This window comes from Hyperolius riggenbachi, chromosome 4, assembly GCF_040937935.1.
Source record: "Hyperolius riggenbachi isolate aHypRig1 chromosome 4, aHypRig1.pri, whole genome shotgun sequence".
In the NCBI taxonomy this organism is placed as follows: Eukaryota; Metazoa; Chordata; class Amphibia; order Anura; family Hyperoliidae; genus Hyperolius; species Hyperolius riggenbachi.
In genome coordinates, this window is record NC_090649.1 from 399,283,587 (window position 1) to 399,306,852 (window position 23,266).

General features: G+C 46.2%; 1 long non-coding RNA gene across 1 annotated transcript in view; it reads right to left on the minus strand.

The window, feature by feature from the left end:
* The window catches only part of LOC137570882 (uncharacterized), a 106,631-nt gene that overhangs the window by 51,414 nt on the left and 31,951 nt on the right, over positions 1-23,266 (minus strand). The window contains exon 2 of the long non-coding RNA XR_011031216.1: positions 7,115-7,232. This is a non-coding gene — a long non-coding RNA (uncharacterized lncRNA). The remainder of the gene's footprint in view (positions 1-7,114; positions 7,233-23,266) is intronic.

Consider the following 23,266-nt stretch of genomic DNA (forward strand, 5'->3'; position numbering starts at 1 on the left):
ACAACAACCACTTTTCCCTACATTATCAATGCTGATTCCCAGGTCTGCATCATGACTAGAGTTGGGCCGAACCTCCGATTTTAGGTTCGCGAACCGGGTTCGCGAACTTTCGCGGAAGGTTCGGTTCGCGTTAAAGTTCGCGAACCGCAATAGACTTCAATGGGGATGCGAACTTTGAAAAAAAAAAAAAATTATGCTGCCCACAAAAGTGATGGAAAAGATGTTTCAAGGGGTCTAACACCTGGAGGGGGGCATGGCGGAGTGGGATAGATGCCAAAAGTCCCCGGGAAAAATCTGGATTTGACGCAAAGCAGCGTTTTAAGGGCAGAAATCACATTGAATGCTAAATGACAGGCCTAAAGTGCTTTAAAACATCTTGCATGTGTATACATCAATCAGGTAGTGTAATTAAGGTACTGCTTCACACTGACACACCAAACTGTTCACTGAACAGAACAGGTATGCAGTGGCGGGTTCACTGAACAGGTATGCAGTGGCAGGATCAATGAACAGGTATGCAGTGGCAGGATCACTGAACAGGTACGCAGTGGCAGGATCACTGAACAGGTATGCAGTGGCAGGATCAATGAACAGGTATGCACTGGCAGGATCACTGAACAGGTATGCAGTGGCAGGATCAATGAACAGGTATGCAGTGGCAGGATCAATGAACAGGTATGCAGTGGCAGGATCAATGAACAGGTATGCACTGGCAGGATCACTGAACAGGTATGCAGTGGCAGGATCAATGAACAGGTATGCACTGGCAGGATCACTGAACAGGTATGCAGTGGCAGGATCAATGAACAGGTATGCACTGGCAGGATCACTGAACAGGTATGCAGTGGCAGGATCAATGAACAGGTATGCACTGGCAGGATCACTGAACAGGTATGCAGTGGCAGGATCAATGAACAGGTATGCACTGGCAGGATCACTGAACAGGTATGCAGTGGCAGGATCACAGTACAGGTATGCAGTGGCAGGATCAATGAACAGGTATGCACTGGCAGGATCACTGAACAGGTATGCAGTGGCAGGATCAATGAACAGGTATGCACTGGCAGGATCACTGAACAGGTATGCAGTGGCAGGATCAATGAACAGGTATGCACTGGCAGGATCACTGAACAGGTATGCAGTGGCAGGATCACAGTACAGGTATGCAGTGGCAGGATCACTGAACAGGTATGCAGTGGCAGGATCACAGTACAGGTATGCAGTGGGCTGAGGGCTCACTGAACAGAACAGGTATGCAGCCAGGAAGAAGTTAAGCCTAACTAATCTTTCCCTATGAGAGACTGCAGCAGCTCGCCCTACTCTCACTAATGCAGGCACACGAGTGGCCATAACGGCCGCCGCTGCCTGCCTTATATAAGGGGGGGTGGGGCTCCAGGGGCTAGTGTAGCCTAATTGGCTACACTGGGCCTGCTGACTGTGATGTAGAGGGTCAAAGTTGACCCTCAGGTGCATTATGGGGCGAACCGATTTTTTGCGAACTTTTGCCGCAAAACGTTCGCGTGCGACACCCGCACGCGAACCACCTAAGTTCGCGCGAACCACGTTCGCCGGCGAACCGTTCGGCCCAACTCTAATTATGACGCTGCTTCCATATTGAAACACATTTCTTAAGAAGATGCTAACTTATTAGCACTGCCAAACCTCCCAGCAAAAATGTTTTTAATGGAGAACCTGAAGTACATTGTATAATTGCTATTCACTGCCATATTTACCATTAAGAGCTTCACAAAGATAATCACTTTTAAACAGCTGAAGTGGATTCCCACAGCCGTCTGCAGTTTCTTGGTACTGCAGACGAGAAGCACAATCTGTACATCTCTCTGCAAAGTGCATTTGCCAGAGGCAGGGTTTAGCCTTCCACCCGCACTACTGGTCCGGAAAATGCATCATCAGAATGGAAAAATAAGAAAGTATTCATGTACATTTTAACCAAAGTTCCGGATAGATAAATTAAGAATGTTAATTTAAGGACAAGTTTTAACCATTTTCAAGCTCTAAAGTTACACACTACCCAGCAAGCTCATGGTGAACCAGGACTCCTACAACAAAGGATGATTTGAATAGTCAGCAGTAATGCATCCTGGGAGACATCATATGCTCGCTCTAACCGGAATAATCACAAATACCTTCTGTTTTAAGAAGGCAAACTTTCATTTTGCGTAACATTTTAGTAAGAGGGTGTGGCTATCTTGGGATGACATGGTCATTGTTTTAGGAGGAAACAGTATTAAAGTAGAAATACTTGTTATGGCTTGGATTGGAGAGCACAGAGGCCACAGTGTTAGACAGGGAAATCATACCTCCCCACTCTCCCTTTTTCAGAGGGACGGACCCTCTTTGGGACCCCCAATGCAGCTGTCGCTTTTTCTTTTTTCATTTATAACTCTGTCAGAACAAATTTACAATTCTATGTAATTCTATGTATTTTTCTACTGAAAATGTGTTTAATTGAATCTACAATTCATCCCATTCCCCATTCTTTAAATGACTATATTTTCTATTTTTATATGAAAGAAAACCAAAGATGATATAAATATGATACGTATGGGTTCGATGACAAAACGGTATATTTTGCTTATGAATTCTTTGTGGTATGCATAACCAGCGGAGTGACAAGAACATCTTAAAGGTGGCCCTCATTCTTCTCTCAAAAAGTTGGGAGGTTATGGGACATGGTGGCCTGCCACACTTGTCATGTGATCATATGACCCCTGGCAGTTCACAGGAGTTGAGAAGTTGGTTATGAACATAGTGGAAGAAATATCCTTTAGTTAGTTTTTTTTTATTCCTGACCTTAAAGGGACTCCGACTACTGAAAAGTACTTAAAGATGCATACCTTTCTGTAGTTTGTGCTCTCCTCTATCCTTTGATGTCTGAATTCTACACCAAATCGTTTTTGTTCGATTTCAATTTAAAAATCTCGGCTGCCATCTTGGCTATGTTATAACTTCCGGGTCACCCTTGTCTTCTCTGTTAGAGAAGTGCATCACTGAATGAAGCAGGAAGAGGAATTGACACGCATGGCCATTGCAAGAGGCTCCTCCAGAGGGGTCATAGCACGAATTTGTTGGAAGTCGCCTGGCTTAAAGGCATGCCCATGAGAGATGCCCATGAGAGGTGCTCTGAGTCCCTTTAAAATAAGAAACATAACTAAGCATAATAAATAAAGCACAAATGCCATTTTAAATAAAAGTGAAATATTTCCCTTAATGGATCACGTGATATGAAATAAATCTTGTACTTGTGTGAGCAGAGCTGCAGGGCCAGCATAACAGGTTATCCATTGTTTCATCACCTCTCCAGTCTCCACATCAGCCATCCACATTTCATTGTGTTCCCTCTCCGCTGGCAGCTTGTTCTTTAACATTAATGCCAATACAACCCTGAGCTGCCTTCAGTTCAAAAGGATCAACATTTATTTACTATACCTTGAAAGCACTTGACATTGTCAAAGTAAGGGAACATTGCAGAACTTGACACATCACCCAATGTATTTATATTTGCAGTACAGCTAGTCAGCTACAACATGTGTCATAAACCAGCTGCTCTGGCGTACTGCCCCTGATTTAAAGAATCCAATCGTATTGTAGAGGTGGCACACCTTACCCTGGTGTGGGTGCTATGGCCTGTGGATGCTGAGCCCAAACATCCAGAATTATAACAAGCAGAAAGAGTCCAGGTCAGCACACCATTGGAAGATTCAAGTTTCTTCAATTTATTGCTTCATAAGCACATAGATATGACAATTGTTTCGGGGCCAACAACGGGTCCCCTTCCTCAGACAGTGCAGTGCAGTGATTTAAAGAGGACATTGGCCAATAAAAAAAAGAAAAGGTAAATGTGGAAACTCAAACCCCAATCTAAACCATATGCTGTGGCAATGTGACTCTATTCAAGCCTTTTGGTGAGATTAGATTGCCTTTGTGATGGTTTCTCTACAACGTAGAGTTAACCCACTATTTTGCTGGTTCCACAACATTGGACAAATGGAAGAAGATGTACCTCCAATTACTAAGTGGGTACATTTGCTTCTCTTAGCAGCCAAAAAGGCAGTTCTGAAACGATGGTTAGACCCCCTCACCCCCCACCTAAGGGGAAGTGAAGGAACTTCTCAAACATATGCTTCAAATCGCGAGACTTATCTTGGAAAGGCTAAAACCAAAAACAGTACCAACATTTTTTAAAACATGGTAAGTCTTAGCAAGAGACCAGATAATTCAAGTAGTGAAACCATTTGAAGACACAGAGTGGTATTTAAAATGCAAAATAGGGGGTTGCTTGTGGAAATTTTGTGTTTGGGAGGCAACTGTTTGAGGTGCTGCGGACCGGTGGGAAGGGGGGAAGGGTGGAGGAGGGAGATAGGTGACCTATGCTGGTTATGTTCACTTATGTTTTATGTTATAAAACTAGCAAATTCATGAAATTTAAGTTTTATGTTGTTTCAGTTGAACAGGATACCCTCCTCCCCTTATATTATAAAAATTGGCCATGAGAACTACCGTAGGTGGAGAAATGCTATGCCTGCACCATGATATGGGAAAATAGTAGATTGAGAGGGGACGAATTAAGAAACCTGAGTGGAGGTGGTCGTCTTTTAACGCTTTAAGATTAGAATATGCTTCTACTCTTACAGTTACTAGGTATTACACCTGCAATAATGGGATATCTTGTGAAACAGAAATAGCTTAATAACAAATTGTAAAATGGCTGTGATCCAGCTGTGAGAACCTTTGAGATAATTGACTCCTCTGTAATATGTCTCTCATGCTGTGTCAATAAAACAATTTTTTTTAAAAAAAAGGTAAACAAGGGATAGGATAGGAGTAGCCTGTTGTTGTTAGAATTTATAAATGTATTAAAACTTAGCAGTTTCTGCTTCTCGAAAGAGAATTTAATGTATTTGTGCAACTCATGGGCCCATATGCAATTCACTTTTTCTCCATAGTTTTCTCCAAGTTGATATTTTTACACCTTGTCAAAATGCCTTTAAACTACCAGCAAACAATAACATACTCAAAATAATTTAGATTTTTCTTGTTCCCAACTTTAGGGTACTTTTTTCAACTGTAAAATTCTGAAAAGTTATTTTAAAGTGAAGATGAAAATGTTCTCCTGGGAGATAACTCAGGAGAAAAAGTTAATTGCATATGGGCCATGGTGAGAAGTGATTCATTGTGGTGGGGCCGCACAATTTCCATATTTTTGGTGCCTAGAGGTACTTCAGGTCTGCCCTATTAAATTTTAATAGCAGATCTCCATTACCACTTATACAATCAAACTTCCTGTACTGTTGTGACAGCACTTGGGTAGTTATTTGGAAGTGCTATTTTCATTGTAACACTGAAAATGTTAAATCTGTGCGAGAGTAGAGATTTTTTTATGTACTGATTCTGTTAGGGGTTATGAGAAGTGTATTCCTGTGTCCAAGTGAAACCGGTGCATGAGGCTGTATTACCCCCTCCCATTAGCCTGACTGCTGGAATAGCATAGTGGGGCTAGTGTGATGATGTCATCAGAATAATATAAACTTCTATAAAGAATATGCAAGCTTTATTTCCTTTATGTTTTAATGGTAACCTAAGAGAACAGGGTTAGGAATACATATAAGCGATGGGGGATTTTTAGGTAATCATGATACAGTAAAAATGTTTCTACAGTCAATATGGAAGCAGGAAATTGGGGTGCCGGGGCTGTCCATAATGCAAAATACAGCGAAATATGGCTACAAATAGTGGGCACAGCTGTGGGCACCCAAATTTCACACTACTGCTGCTATTCATACAGGCACACATGGCAGCACCTGAAAATTTTTGTGGATTTGCATTCGGTGGCCGAGGGGGTGGTTGAGGTTAGGCGTGGGGGTAAAGGTTAGGCGTCCAAGGAGGTTGTTAAGGCTAGCAGTGGGGGGTTAAGGTTAGGTGTCTGGGGGGGAGGTTTGGCGTTGGTAGAGGGAGGGCTCTGTGTGAGAATAGGGTTGGGTTTTCCTGTAGCAAAATATCTATAACTTTTACAGATATTTTACCAATGAATATACCACTGTAAAATCGTAGAATATTTGTAAAATACAAATATTCTTTATCGGTAATTCCCAGGTGCCCACTTTTCCCTGTGTCTCTATTTCATGTACCCTTCACCTTCCCTGCATGTTCCACATCTGCAAGTGTCCAGTGATGTGAGTGCCTCAGCCCCACACTACGTGCATTCAACTCTCTATTTATGAGCTCCTCTGCTCAATGTAAGAAAAAGTGACACAGGGTCAGGGTAATACAAATAAAGGGCAGATTATGAACAAAGAGGGTCGAACCCATTCCTACAGCTCACACTGTGGCGTACGTGTTTGGGACACCATGGCTACTTTGGGTGCTAGCTCAATGTTGGTAGTTAAAATATTGGTATTATAATATTACCGATATTTTATTACCCCCGTACCTAATTCTAATGCTAAACTTTGTATTACCTAACACTAACTCCGCTCCTTATACCTAATACTAACCCTTTACTATTACCTACCACTACCCCCGATCTCTGACACCCATCCCATTGCAATTAGATAATTGAAGTACTAGCCGATTGGTTAATGCGAGCCGAATCTTGTAGCCGGACTACTAGCTGATGAACTACTGACAGCTGATTGGCTAGCCCAACCCACCAGGGTGGCGCCAAATACCGCAATTAACATTGCAGTACAGTACAGCCGGGAATTTTATTTGCCTGCTTCTTCCTCTATGGATTATATGGCTAATGCTATTACCCTACTTTAAAATACCTCTCATTGTTTGAAAATGAAAGCAGACCTGAACTCAGAACTTCCTCTCTGTTCTAAAAGATAAGCAGCAGCATAATCACCTTTAAAGAAAAGCATGTCTTTATTACAACTGATAAAAATTCTGCAATAAATCCAGTGTGTCTACTTCCTGCTTTCATGGAAGCAGACATAGGGTTAACATCCTGTGTTTATAAATTATGTTTATAAATTAGTAGCTATACCTCGGCAGAGGAGATTGACCTGACACAGCTGAGAGATCAAATTACAACCACTGCTTAGTTACAGATGAGGGAGAATTAGACAGGCTAAACTCTCTAAATACATACAGGGTGCATTCCTCTATGTTTTCCTTCTGTCCTGTGCAAGCGTTCAGGTCCACTTTAAAGACTGCTATCTTTTATTTTCAACTTTGAAACCCGTCTGGTATAGAGCTACTGTTAGTGACTAGAAAAGAAAAGAACAATAATAGCAATGTCAGCAGGTATGTTGACATTCAGCAGTAAATCACATTTGTACACAGTCTGATGGTTATCCCTTACAGTCAGCAGAATAACACATTGCATTATTAGATGTACATGTGTCGTGTGTCACTCTGTGTTACATGTAGAAGTGGCAGCTTCATATTCTGAAATGGTTTATTGATTCTGGATTTCCTACTGTTAACAATATACAGTATATATACTGTATGTTTTCCCCTGCGTAATCAGAGTCAGGCTTCTGTGTCTCCCCTTTGCAGGCATCATAGTTATCGGCTGCCAGATGATATTCCCTTCTGAGTAAACAAAGGCAAACTCAGCGTTATCAATTATCAAGTGATTTTAAAGCCACAGACAGATGGTATGCTCATATAAAGGAGATCATTCTCAACAATAATACAGTAAATGTAGCATATTATTGAAATGTCAATCACAACAATGTTTCCGAATGTGCTAATTTCACAGGTGATTAGTAGAGAGGACTTGGATTTTCACACCAAATTATTTTCACAGTAAAAAGTGGCTTTTCGTGGAAATGCATTGAAGTCTTGAATGCATTGGTAAACATTAAATATCTAGAGGGGTATTGGGGAGTTCCTCAGTGCTGCCCCCTGCCTCTGGGAACGAAAGAGTGCAGTGTTCCTGACAGCTTCCCATCTGTTATAAATGCTGCTGGCCTGTTACCAGATCATTCTGTAACTGGCACAGCAGGGAATCTCAGCATTGCCTGGCCTGAGTTTCTGGACAGTAGTGAGTAGTGCGGCCCAAAGCAACATCACGTGGGCATAAGCAGTGCTGACACTCCCAAACGTCTGGATACTAGATACAGCCAAATCTGCAAAATCAATGTCAGCATGAAGTGGAAGGTTTACCTGTGTGATTTCTCTGGTGAAGAAAGTGTTTTTTTTTCTCTGTCCCTTAAACTGAATGTGAACATGGTGCTTGCCTTTGCCTGTGTTACTTCTTTAGTGCTAATGTATTGTTTCTTTCCCAAAGCCCTTGTTCAGGATTGTATTTTTTGCACATGTTGGGTAAATTATAATTTGCAAAGCAAACAGTTTTGTGCATACAGCCTTGTTGCATTCACCTTTCTTATTACGTGGCTGTCTGAGCTTGCAATGCTGGCTTCCTGTCCTATTGTCAGATACTGCTTGTCAGATACTGTAACTCTCCAACCTGTGATATTTTTTAACGCTCCCTCAAAACTCACTTTTTCAAACAAGCATATGCTCTATCTCAGGGGTCTCAAACTCAATTTACCTGGGGGGCCGCAGGAGGCAAAGTCAGGATGAGGCTGGGCCGCATAAGGGATTTCACAATCGCGGCGCATCGCCGCCTCTGCCCGCCCTTCTCACTCTTCCTTCACAGAGAGGGGCGGGGAGAGGCGGCGATTGACGTCAGGAGGGGCAGAGCTGAAGCTGAAGGCGATTTGGGGGCTCTGCAGCCCTCGTTTAGCGGCGAGGATGCGGCGAATTACTTGGGAGCACTAAAGCAAACTATAAGGAAGCTTTTGCCAGCGAGGGCCACAAAATAATGTATCGAGGGCCGCAAATGGCCCGCGGGCTGCGAGTTTGAGACCCCTGCTCTACCTTAAGCCATTCCCCCTTTGGCCTAAGGCCAAGTTGCACTTCTTACTAGATAACCTAAAAAAAACACTGTGCCTCTAGGTATGAATGTCATATACTATCCCCCCTCCCCCCCCCCCCCCCCCCCCCGGCATTATTTTAGATTCTAAGCTTGCAAAGGCAGGACTCTCTCACCATTTTGTATCTTTGAATTTGTTATATATTTTCTTCATCACGTTACTTTTGTAATTACCAATTCTGTACTTTACACCGATTCTGTATTTTGTATATTGGTGTATACTATTGTCTTTATTATATACCTTATGCTTGTTTCTTACTTTGTACAGTGCCACTGAATATGAGGGAGCTTTATAAAACCATAATAATAATAATAATAATAATAATACTGCTTGGCTGAACTGAAAAGCAATCTTTGTTTTCTCCAAAAGCAGCCAGTAATTAACTGTGAACACAGAGCAGACTTTGCCCACCTCCTACCTTTGCTGCACAAGATGGAACAGAGGAAGGGGTGAGTGTGGCCAGAAAGCACTGCACACAGCAATAGTTAATAAACAGAGGCGCGAACAAGTATAACGTGCTACAAACAGTTAAAAAGAACTTATATCCAAGGAGGGACACAAATGGTCTCATTCAAAGCCAAAACAACTGTATTTGGGTACAACTAAACGTCAGCTTTCATGAAATGTTTGGTTTCTGAAAAGGTGAAATTTTCAAGTGAAACATTTTCTGTGTTCTGAGTATCTGAACAATTTGTTGTACCATTAACGGCTGTTGTTTCACTAAGCCAATAAAGGCACACTATGGCATCATGTAGGTAGCTAAGGAGCCCACCCTGTAGATAGAGAGCACCCACTTAGGTAGCCAGAAAGCCCCCCTGTTTTAGTTGCCAAAGAGGGGGAGTGGATGCAGAGTGTTTGCAGCAGGACTGCAGTGAATATTTACATTAACTCACCTGCCGTTATCTACATGCCACATTTACTTTCTTATTTCCTTGCATCTTGTCTCTCTCACTGGCAATATCACTTCCTAGAGAACACTGTTGCTATTATAGTGAGCAAGACAGGATTCAAGGAATCAGTACATGTGGCGCGTGGCTTCCACCAGGTGAGTTAATGTAAATACTCAGTCTGCATGCGCCCCGCCCTTCTGCCCCGGGCGAAGCCCCGCCCTGCCTGTGCCTATAAACAGGCTTGGTGACAAGAATGAGATTTCTGTAAATGTAGCGCTAAAGTTAAAGCGTACTTGAACTCAGAACTTCTTCTCTGCTCTAAAAGATATGCAACACCATAATAACCTTAAGGGCTTGTTCACACTACTATAGCTTTTTAAGCGCTAGTGATTTAAAAATGCAATGCTGTGGGGGAGGTTTACAAAATCACATTGCTCCAGTGAGAACACACACATAGGATAACATTAGCGAGAGCTTTTAAAATCACAAAGCGCTTAGAAAAGCTCTTGTAGTGTCAACAAGCCCTTACATAAATACATTTATTTGTTGCAGCTCTCAGATCTCCTGCAATAAAAAAGGGAATAATTGGAAAAAGAAATGTATGAATGATATACAGTATTTACATTCTTTTTAGAAAACAGGTTTCTTCCTCGATTCCAACTGAATCATTTGAAGATAGATTACAGTACATATTGCGATTATCAACAATGCAGTTGAGGGGGATTTTTGCATATTCCAATGCACAGCTGTTTGGGGCAATTATTTTATAGAGAAGCTGAAAGCAAAAGTAATTTCAGAAACAAACTAGGTGTCCAAAGATGCTGGTAACACAAAGTAAAAGTGTCTTGACTTTGATTAGGAGTCAATAACGCACCCATAGCCCCCAACCGCCCCGTTTTCAGCGGGACAGTCCCGATTTGGGGGGGCTGTCCCGCTATCCCTTTATGACCCCCCAGTTTCCCGGGCGGCTGGGGGGGGGGGGGGGTCAGATGTGCAAAAGAAATGATCAAGGCCCCAGCCGGCGGATGTGGTGTGTGGGATGCGGGTCTGGGATAGTATTGTTCCTCCCTCCGAATGTGCCCCCCAGTGTCCCCCTGTATGCAGAGAGAAGAGCACAGCGGAGCGGGCAGTCTTACCATTCCTTCTCGCGTACGGGCATCTCTTGCTTCCAGCTACTTCCTGTGACGTCACAGGAAGCAGGAAGCGGAGAAGACCAGATGCCCGTACACGAGAAGGAATGGTAAGACTGCCCGCTCCGCTGCGCTTCTCTCTGCATACAGGGGGACACTGGGGGGCACATTCGGAGGGAGGGAGGGACAATACTATCCCAGACCCGCATCCCACACACCGCATCCGCCGGCTGGGGCCTCGAACATTTCTTTTACCTCCTCACCCATGGGCACCCTCTTCCCACCCACAATTATTTTTTTTAATAAAGGATATATATATATATATATATATATATACAGTATATATATATATATATATATATATATATATATATATATATATATATAATGATTGACTAGGGGTGTGTCAGGGGGTGTGGTTGGGGGTGTGTCGGGGCATGGCTTAAATGTCCCACTGTCTCGTCTCAAAAAGTTGGGAGGTTTGAACACACCCTGTGTCCCCTCATTTTTGACTCTGCTTCACTTCCTGTCTCGAGTCTTGATGCTTCCTGTCTCTATAGCATGCCCTCACCCCAATCCCTTTTCCAGTAAATTTCTGTTGCACACTGAGGCACCCTGGACAGTACTGTATAAAGCTGGCTAGTTTAGACACAGGTTTCCCACACAGGAAGTACAGGAACAAAGAAAACATAATAAGTTCTTTTTCATAGCTTTTATGAAATCACTGGTGGTCTTTCAAATGCTAGACGGCATTTATGAAATGCTATTGAAACTCCTACACAGAGCTTAATTAAAACTAATGCTGAGGTAGTGCTTTAAGAACCATATAAGTTTATACCTATGACAATATAGGGATTTGTCCTTTCATGGATTAAATATTTTTAGTCTTGGTAAACAGACATTACATAAAGGATAAAAATTCTCAGGAGAAATACTGCAGATTGACAAGAAAGGGATTACTGCATTATGAAGCCAATACAAGTACAGCAAGAATATTTAAAAGCCCTTAATAAACACTTAGCACAGCTGAAAATACCTATTTAGCTGCTGCAGCACACACTATTTCTGAAGCTCAGTGGGGAAAGTTTAAAAGTCAGAACTAAAGTAATTTATATTGAGCTGTCACATTATATTTCTGTGTTTCCAGCAGCTCAAGTAATGTGTGCATACAAAGAGAACACTTGAGAAAGTAACTTGAGGGGTTTTCAAAAGTTCTGGTTTATTTGTATTTTTACAGACATGGTTATGCAGTTCCACAAGTTCCACTCACCAACTCTCTGTGCCTAATTTACTAAGGTCTGCACTGGAGAATATATTTGTTTCAAAAGTGTTAGCCATTATTATTTTGCTTTGCTGGCCATCTCCTCTGGGCTCCTCTTCTCAAAAATAACACTTTAACCTCCCTGGTGGTAAGCCCGTGCTGAGCACGGGCTATGCCGCCGGGAGGCACCGCTCAGGCCCCGCTGGGCCGATTTGCATAATTTTTTTTTTTTGCTGCACGCAGCTAGCACTTTGCTAGCTACGTGCAGTGCCCGATCGCCGCCGCTACCCGCCGATCCGCTGCTATACGCGCCGCCGCAGCCACCCCCCCCCAGACCCCGTGCGCTGCCTGGCCAATCAGTGCCAGGCAGCGCTGTGGGGTGGATCGGAGTCCCCTTTGACGTCACGACGCCATGGCGATGGGGGAAGCGGGATCTCTTGATCTCCGATCGCCGGCGGCGATCAGAGGGGCTGGGGGGATGCCGCTGAGTAGCGGCTATCATGTAGCGAGACCTCGTCTCGCTACATGAAGAAAAAAAAAAAATTATTTGCTGCCCCCTGGCGGATTTTGACAAACCGCCTGGAAGGTTAAGGAAACCTAAAGTGATGAAAAGAAGGACAGTTTAATTTACCTGGGGCTACTTTCAGTCACCTGCAGGGTTGCTCGAATGTACCACAATTCGATTTGGGAACATTCGAATTCGGGCCCAGGGAAAATTCGGATTTGGATGCAATCACCGAATTCGGTTCGGATTCGAATTCGGTTCTGGTTGCATAAAAAAATTCGGGAAAAATTTGTGTTCGCGAATTCGGATTGGGTTTTTTTTTTTTTTAAAGGGAAATCACATGTAAATAGGCCTAATATAAAAAAAAAGAAAAATGTGATGGAAAACTTTTTTTTAAGCATTTCTTGTTTATTCATCGTCACCGTCTTCTTTTTTTTCTCTCCATCTTTTTCTTCACCATCTTCTTTTTCTGTTTTACCCTCTTTTTGTTTCTCGTCATCAATCATTCATCACTATCATCTTCATCATCTTCTTCTTCACTGGCATCTGGTTCTTTAAGTTCTTCTTCTTCTTCACCTGGTTCATCTTCAATTGTTGTTTCATCTTCTTCTTCACCTGGTTCTTCTTCGTCTTCTTATTCTCCTTCTTCATCATCATCATCTGGTTCTTCTACACCTTGTTCTTCTCTTCTTCTTCTTCACCTGGTTCTTCTCTTCTTCTTCACCTGGTTCTTCTCTTCTTCTACACCTGGTTCTTCTCTTCTTCATCTTCACCTGGTTCTTCTCTTCTTCATCTTCACCTGGTTCTTCTCTTCTTCTTCACCTGGTTCTTCTCTTCTTCTTCTTCACCTGGTTCTTCTCTTCCTCTTGTTCACCTGGTTCTTCTCTTCTTCTTGTTCACCTGGTTCTTCTTCATCTTCTTATTCTTTTCGTCAACATCATCTGGTTCTTCTTCACCTAATTCTTTTCTTCTTCACCTGGTTCTTTTCTTCTTCACCTGGTTCTTCTTCTTCTTCTTCACCTGGTTCTTCTTCTTCTTCACCTGGTACCTGGTTCTTCTTCTTCTTCGCCTGGTTCTTCTTTTTCTTCTTCTTCACCTGGTTCTAGTTCTTCTTCATCATCTGGTTCTTCTTCTTCACCTGATTCTTCTTCTTCTTCTTCACATGGTTATTCTTCTTCTTCTTCACCGTCCACCACCAACATTCTTTGTTTTTTCCCTTACAGAACTGTACTGTTGTAAAATGTTATCTTCAACACCAGCATAGCTATTGTAGTGGCGTAATAGCTAGTTGTGCATGGCAGCAGCACATAATTCTGTGGACCCTGGCGGTGGGAACACAGACAGGCAGGAGGATAAACTCAGCAGGAGGAGGAGGAGTGGCGAATGGCAGCAGGCAATGTTTCAACCCAGACACCTCAGAATTGTTTTTGTTTATACAACAGTATAGATATTGTAGTGGCGTAATAGCTAGTGGCGCATGGCAGCAGCGCATAATTCTGGGGACCCTGGCGGTGGGAACACAGACAGGCAGGAGGATAACTATAGCAGCAGCAGCAGCAGCAGGAGGAGGAGGAGGAGTGACGTATGGCAGTAGGCAATGTCACAGGCCAATGGTACCTAGCGTTGGTACCATGGCTGAAAATAAACACCAAAGAGCAGGAGGAGGTTCCGGACAGCAGTCGTGCAGCCCACATTGTGCCCAATGCACAACTGGGACAGCACAGTTTTCAACCCAGACACCTCAGAATTTTTTTTTTTATACAACAGTATAGCTATTGTAGTGGCGTAATAGCTAGTGGCGCATGGCAGCAGCGCATAATTCTGTGGACCCTGGCAATGGGAACACAGACAGGCAGGAGGATAAACTCAGCAGGAGGAGGAGGAGTGGCGAATGGCAGTAGGCAATGTATTCTGTGGACCCTGGCGGTGGGAGCACAGACAGCAGGATAACTACAGCAGCAGGAAGAGAAGTGACGTGTGGCAGCAGCAGGCATGCATTGTGTGGTGCACAGCAGGAGGATGAAAATCAGTGCTTCGTAATATGTTGGTGCTGTATAAATACAATAAATAAATAAATACACAAATAAATAAATTCATAAATAAATCAGTAAATTCATAAATATATAAATACATCAGCAACAGCAGCAGGAAGAGGAGTGACATGTGGCAGCAGCAGGCATGCATTGTGTGGTGAACAGCAGGTGGATGAAAGTCAGCGCTTCGTAATATATTGGCGCTGTATAAATACAATAAATAAATAAATACACAAATAAATAAATTCATAAATAAATCAGTAAATTCATAAATATATAAATACATCAGCAACAACAGCAGGAAGAGGAGTGACGTGTGGCAGCAGCAGGCATGTCACGGGCCATGGTAGCTAGCGTTACTATCACAGAAAGTGAAGAAACACCAGGCCAGATTATCAGGACCCCGGGAATGAAGGTTTATGCTGTCAAACAATGATTCCCAGGTACCTCATGTCCTCCTCTCGCCGACAGTAGGTGCCAGGAACGTGCCTTCAATCCAGGCCTGGTTGATCTTCAAAAATGTCAGTCTCTCCACTCCCTCTGTGGACAGACGAGAGCGCTTCTCGGTGACCACGTCACCGGCCGCACTGAAGCACTTCTCGAACAGCACGCTGGAAGGGGGGCAAGACAGGACTTCCAGGGCGTACTGCGCAAGCTTACTCCAGATGTGCAACCGCTCCACCCAGTACTCCATGGGGTCCACGCTGCCGGTGTCAAGCCCACTGAAGGACCCCATGTACTCAGCCACCATCTCGGTCATGCGCTGGCTGTGGCTTTCAGATCAGGTGGCTGCTGCACGCACCTCCTCTCTCAGCTGCTCTACTGTCATGTAGAGCGCCTGCGCCAATGACAGCAGGTCTCCTGGGCACCTGATGCTGCTGCTGCTGGCCGCAGGCACCGGCTTCTGTGCTGGCTTGACAGGGACAGAGGGGTGGAAGCCTGGGGGAAGGCTTCCTCCAGTCGCCGAACAAGGAGCTGCTGCAACTCACTTGTGCGCTGCTCACGTCCTGTAGCAGGCAGAAACTGAGCCCACTTCCCCCTCAGCCGTGGATCCATGATCATGCTGATGCAGGCGTCCTCCCTCGCTTGCATCTTCTTCACCCTGGGGTCTGTGTGCAGGCAACGCAGCATGTGCACTGCCATGGGGAACAGGGTGGTCCGTGACACAGAGACATAAGGGTCAGCGTCCTCCTCTGGCTCCTGAGCCTCTTCCTCCTCTCTCCACCCTCGCACCACTGCTGCTGCGCTCTGCTGTTCCCCCTCAGTAACGACGTCCAGAACCTCCAACTCCTCCTCATCCTCCTCCAGGGATTCAAATTCCTGCACAGCAGTGGACTGCGCAGGCAGCTGCTGTTCCAGCTGGTTCCGGGCCTCCTCCCCCAAATCCACCAAATCGCCAAGTGCCCTGTCCAGCAGACAAACAAAGGGCACCCACTGGCAGAGGGATGCCCGCTCCTGGCTCACCAGGTTGGTTCCCTGCAGGAAGGGAGCCAACACCAAGCAGACCTGCTGCATCTGCCCCCACTGTGCGTTGGTGAGGAGCTGGAGTTTGGTGTTGCCTTCCAGAGTGGCCTCCACGATGTACCGGTTGACAGCCCTCCTCTGCTCAACCAGCCGCTCCAACATCGCCAGGGTGGAGTTCCAGCGAGTTGGCACATCGATGACAAGGCAGTGTGGTGGCAGGCCCTCGCGCTGCTGGATCTCTGCCAGCTTTGATGCAGCAGCAGCTGAGCGGCGGAAAGTGCGCACAATTTTCCGCCCCGCTTCCAACAGCTCCTCCATCCCCTGGTAGGTGCGCAGGAACTTCTGCACTACCAGGTTCAGAACGTGGGCCAAGCAGGGGATGTGGGATAAGTGTCCCCTGCTGATGGCAGCCAGCAGGTTGGCGGCATTGTCGGACACCACAAATCCGACTCGGAGGCCTCTGGGGGCAGGGGCGTAACTAGAAATCACTGGGCCCCCCTGCGAATATTTGGATGCCCCCCCCCCATAGGTGCCAAATAATCGTAATGGGGCAGCGTTTCACTGTAAATTAATTGTAAAGTGGGCAGCATTTTACCAGACAATCGTAATGTGGGCCAGAAAATCGTAATGTGGGCAGAGTTCACCAGAAAATCGTAATGTGGGCCTTTAGAAAATCATAATGTGGGCAGAGTTCACCAGAAAATCGTAATGTGGGCACCAGTCACCAGAAAATTGTAACGTGGACAGCATTCACCAGACAATCGTAATGTGGGCAGCGTTCACCAGAAAATCATAATGTGGGCAGAGTTCACCAGAAAATCATAATGTGGGCAGAGTTCACCAGAAAATCGTAATGTGGGCACCAGTCACCAGAAAATCGTAACGTGAGCAGCAGTCACCAGAAAATTGTAACGTGGACAGCATTCACCAGACAATCGTAATGTGGGCAGCGTTCACCAGAATATCGTAATGTGGGACAGAAAATCGTAATGTGGGCAGAGTTCACCAGAAAATCGCAATGTGGGCAGCAGTCACCAGAAAATCGCCATGTGGGCAGCAGTCACCAGAAAATCGCAATGTGGGCATCAGTCACCAGAAAATCCTAATGTGGGCAGCAGTCACCAGAATATCGTAATGTGGGCAGCAGTCACCAGAAAATCCTAATGTGGGCAGCAGTCAGTCACCAGAATATCATAATGTGGGCAGCACACACCAGAAAATCCTAATGTGGGCAGCAGTCACCAGAAAATCCTTATGTGGGCAGCAGTCACCAGAAAATCGCAATGTGGGCAGCAGTCACCAGAAAATCGCAATGTGGGCAACAGTCACCAGAAAATCGCAATGTGGGCAGCAGTCACCAGAAAATCCTAATGTGGGCAGCAGTCACCAGAAAATCGCCATGTGGGCAGCAGTCACCAGAAAATCGCAATGTGGGCATCAGTCACCAGAAAATCCTAATGTGGGCAGCAGTCACCAGAATATCGTAATGTGGGCAGCAGTCACCAGAAAATCCTAATGTGGGCAGCAGTCAGTCACCAGAATATCATAATGTGGGCAGCACACACCAGAAAATCCTAATGTGGGCAGCAGTCACCAGAAAATCCTTATGTGGGCAGCAGTCACCAGAAAATCGCAATGTGGGCAGCAGTCACCAGAAAATCGCAATGTGGGCAACAGTCACCAGAAAATCGCAATGTGGGCAGCAGTCACCAGAAAATCCTAATGTGGGCAGCATACACCAGAAAATCGTAATGTAGGCAGCAGACACCAGAAAATCGCAATGTGGGCAGCAGACACCTGAAAATCGTAATGTGGGCAGCAGACACCAGAAAATCATAATATGGGCAGCAGACACCTGAAAATCGTAATGTGGGCAGCAGACACCTGAAAATCGTAATGTGGGCAGCAGGCACCTGAAAATCGCAATGTGGGCAGCAGACACCTGAAAATCGTAATGTGGGCAGCAGACACCTGAAAATCGTAATGTGGGCAGCAGACACCAGAAAATCGCAATGTGGGCAGCAGTGACCAGAAAATCGTAATGTGGGCAGCAGACACCAGAAAATCATAATGTGGGCAGCAGGCACCTGAAAATCGTAATGTGGGCAGCAGACACCTGAAAATCATAATATGGGCAGCAGACACCAGAAAATCATAATATGGGCAGCAGACACCTGAAAATCGTAATGTGGGCAGCAGACACCTGAAAATCCCCCTGCAGAATTTCAGAGCGGGCCCCCCCCCCCGGGGCCCGCTCGTGGCCAGTTTTTGGGGGCTGGAGGGGTGGCAGCATGAGGGGAAAGCCTTGCCCACAGTCGGCGGGGAGAGGGGAAGTTCCCCCCTCTCCCTCACCTCGGGGCTCTCCCCTCTGCGCCCCCCTCCAGCTAGTGAATGTGTGTGGGCAGCGGGTAGCAGCGGCGGCGGGATACATACCTTCTTCCTTGCGTTCCATCGCCGCCTTCTCGCTCTAGCGGCTGACGTCACTTCCGGAAGTGGCGCCGGGCCCCCCCCACGGGCGCAGGCGCTGCAGGGCCTATTGTTACGCCCCTGTCTGGGGGTCAGCCACATCTTCTCCTGCTCCCTGAGGTAGCGGAGCACATTGGCTGATGTCAGACTGTTCTTCCCCAGGCTCACCATCTCCAGTAGCACTTGGCAGTGGCGGGCCTTCATGCTGCTGTTGTGTTGTCGCTTGGCGGCGGGAGTTGCTGCTTCTCCCCTGACCCCGCATGGTGGCACCACATAGTGGGCGACTGGTGCCGCTGCTGCTGCTGCTGCTGATGCGCCCGAGGGTGGACCTGCTGCTTCCTCGCTCGGGCTTTCCACCAGGCTGACCCAGTGTGCCGTAAAGGACAGATAGCGTTCTGTCCCAAAAAGGCTGCTCCATGAATCCATGGTTATGTGGATCGAGTGCGCGGCCCACGTTCACCATGGCAAACCGGTGCAGTGCTGGGATCGCCGTGCGGGAGAAGTAGTGGCGGCTGGGGACTGGCCACTCCTGGATCCCAAAATGCAGCAGCGCTCTCATGTCACTCCCCTCCTGCACGAAGGAATATGGCAGGAGCTAGGAGCACATGGCCCGGGCAAGCAACCCGTTCAGCACCCGGATGCGCCTGTGAGCGGGAGGCAACACCTTGGTCACACCGGGAAAGGACTAGCTGAGCAGGGTCTGGCAGCGTTTGCCTGCCCGGGAGGATGAGGAGGCCACTGTGGAGGGAGCTGATGAGGCAACTGAGGACTGGCTGCCCGGGGGGGGGGGAGGGGGAGTGAGTTGCTGCTGCTGTGCTCCTGCTGCTGCTGCTGGGTGGGATGCTGCTGCAGCTGCTGCTGCTGCTGAAATCTGTGCAGTGGCTCTCTGGCTCTGGCTCTAAGTGGGTCAACAGGCACGAGGTACTCAGCTTGAGGAGATCGCGACCTCTGCTGATACTGACCTTGCAACTGTTGCAAATTGCATGGGTCGGGTCCTCTGTGCATTTAGTGAAGAACCGCCAGACTGGGGACTTCAACCTGCCCTTTGAGCTTGAGGGCAGGGTTTTTTTTTGTGCCTTTTTTGGTTTGGTTGGAGGTTTGCTGTGGGTGGTGGTAGCGGCTGAAGCAGCAGGCTGTGGCTCCTGCCTTCCACGCCCTGTGCTTGCCGCCTTGCTGCTACCCTGCCTCTGCGCCACAGACACCTCCTCCGATGACGAGCTGCCTTCAAGCAAGTGTGCTGGAGGTACTGGTGGTGGCACATAGGGAGGATCCAGCACGTCATCATCATCCCCAAACATGTCCTCTGAGCCCGCCTCAACCACATCCAGTGGCCCAAAATCCCCTGCATCACGCCCCTCCTCATCAGCACCAACAACAAACTGCTCCACCTCCAACTCCTCCTCCTCCTTCTTGCATGATGATGTCCCCATTATCACCTGCTCAAACTTCTCCACAACATCCCTGTACATGGCTGCAGTCACTGGGGTGAAGACCGGGCTCATTGAGGACAGGCTGGTCAATGGGGTCACCGTGACCTCAAGCGGTGGTGGAGGCCTGCTGCAGACCGGAGTGCTGGTGGTGGTGGCACTGGTCTAGCTCCTGCTGGAGGCCTGGCTGGAAACGGTGGCTTCCTGCTCCACCATCAGTTCTACCACAGCCTGCGCCTGACTCTCCTTAATGGGCCGGGGCGACGACCCGTCTAAAAGATGGGCGCAATGCGCTGCTGTTGCCTCTGCTCCCTCCTCCACAACTCTGCGGTCAGTGGCTGACGGCGGACCAGTCACAGACCTGCTGCTGCTGCTGCTGGCAGTGTCTGCTGCAATGGTGCTGCCTCTCCTGGTGGTGCCTCGTCCTCTACCTCTGCCAGTCATTTTGCACTTATATACGAATAAACAAATGTGTAGAAAACGGCGGGAAAGGGTGTAAACTTTAATAAAGTCTGGGTTGGTGGTGGTGGTGGTGAGTGACTGACTGGTGGTAAGTGTCAACAAAAAAGGATTTTTTTTTTAAGTAGTAGTAGTAGTAGTAGTAGTAGTAGTAGTAGTAGTAGTAGTAGTAGTAGTAGTAGTAGTAGTAGTAGTAGTAGTAGTAGTAGTAGTAGTAGTAGTACTACTACTACTAACAGTGAGTCTCTACAGTACTAAGTCGTGTGACAGTGGGTGACAATTACGGTCGGTCACACACGGTCAGACACAATCAATAGGGTGCGCCAGCAGTCACAGCAGGTGACACAGCAGGTGACAACAAGGGATGTTGGCCTGCGAATGTAACAATTTACTACAGAAAGGTAATAAATCACAGAGTAACTAATGAAAAAAATTAAATGAAGGGGTGGGCGGGGGTAGTAGTGGAAGAGAGACTACCACCTACCTAGTAGTAGTACGGTTGTACGCGCAGGTAGTAACTATTAAACGCCTGCTGTACTAAACAGTACACAATATAACTAACTGCCAGACAGTGGGTGACCAATTACAGTCGGTTGGTCACACACGGTCAGACGCAATCAATAGGGTGCGCTGGCAAATGACAGTCACAGCAGGTGACAACAAGGGATGTTGGCCTGCGAATGTAACAATTTACTACAGAAAGGTAATAAATCACAGAGTAACTAATGAAAACAATTAAATGAAGGGGTGGATGGTAGTAGTAGTGGAAGAGAGACTACCACCTACCTAGTAGTAGTACGGTTGTACGCGCAGGTAGTAACTACTAAACGCCTGCTGTACTAAACAGTAAACAATATAACTAACTGCCAGACAGTGGGTGACCAATTACAGTCGGTCAGTTACACACGGTCAGACGCAATCAACAGGGTGGGCCGGCAATTGTCAGTCACACAGCAGGTGACAACAAGGGATGCTGGCCTGGACACAGTCAATCAGTAACTAACTAGTATTAACTAACAGTACTGAAGCTATAAACTAAGACTACATCAAACGGCAGCAGTACAATTTAATCTAACTACTATAATACACAACTAACTAGAATCCCTAAAATACCTAAGCTAGTAGTAGGCTAAGGCTGCCCTAGGCTAGCAGGCCTAGCCTGCACACAGACTAACACTAGCCTAGCACAGTATACAGTACACACTAGCTGACTACAAACAATCAAATTACTATCTATCTATATAACAGTACAATGAATGTGTTTAGGAGGTGTTTACGAAGCAAAACGCTAGGTTTAGCACAGAATACACTTGATCAGACACGCAGCACAGCACTGAAGATGCTCTCAGTACCAGCTCAGTCACAAAAGTGCGTAGCTCCGCAAAATGGCCGCCACCTTATATAGAGGAGGGGAGGGCCAGGCTCCCCTCCTCTGATTGGTTGCTAGCGTTGCCAGGTACTCGGCTGGAGGAATTCTGATTGGCCCGCGTCATTTCCGAATCCCGAAGTCGAACCCAACGCGCCATCTGGCCGAATTCAAATGCGTACATTCGCCTGCCTTCGGCTTCGGGTCCAGCGCATTCGGCTTCGACTTTGGGAACGCTGAAATTTACCCGAATAATTCAGGTAAATTCGCATTCGGGAGTCCTTGAGAGCAAGCCTGGTCACCTGTTGTCCTTTAGGTCCTTTGCTGTCTTCCTGGTCCCCTCTGATATGCCACTATTACCCCATCACCGTCTTGGATACACGCACCTTAAAGTGGATCCGAGGTGAACTTTTACTTATTGCATAATTGTGTTCATTTCCTATTGTTTATAGGGCATTCCTCAAGCCAAATACTTTTTTGTTTTTGTTTTAATACTCCAATTCCCCATAAACTAAATAAACCACACCCACAGGTTTTCAAAGAGCCTTGGCAGTAGCAAGGGCTCATGGGAGCTCAGTCTGGGCAGGAGGAGGAGGTGTTACTAGCCATTGATTTCAGAGGCAGAGGGGAGGAGGGAGGAGGGGGGTTTTGTTTTTTTTCACAGGCTGAGTGCTCAAGATACAGATAAGCCTGCCTCTGTGTAATATTTACAAACAACATGGCTGCTGTCATTGTATCACAGGGAGAAATAATCATTTTCTATTAAAGCTGTTTGCAGCTAGATTTACTGTGTAAACTATCTAAACTTTAGATAAAATATATAGACAAGTTACTTGTTATAGTTAGTTTTTCATCTCAGATCCACTTTAATACATTCCTATTATCCTGTTAAGCAAACGGTTCGTAAACCTTGCAACTGCGCATACAAAAAATGCTCCCAGGCGCAAGAGCGTGATTGGGGTGGTGCCCAGCTGGGGCCATGACTGGTTTATTCGGTGAGCTTTTGGAAGGGCACAGCAGCACAATGTAGTGGATTGGAAGGACAGCAGAAGACCTGAATAGAGTTGTCTCGAACCTCCGATTTTAGGTTCACAAACAGCGAACCGCAATAGACTTCACTGGGCAGGCGAAGTTTCAAAACTACAAACACTAATTCTGGCCACTAAAGTGATGGAAAAGATGTTTCAAGGGGTCTAACACCTGTAGGGGGGCATGGCGGAGTGGGATACACGCCAAAAGTCACGGGGAAAAATCTGGATTTGACGCACAGCAGGATTTAAGGGCAGAAATCACATTGCATGGCTAAATTGGAAGCCTAAAGTGCTTTAAAACATCTTGCATGTGTATAGATCAATC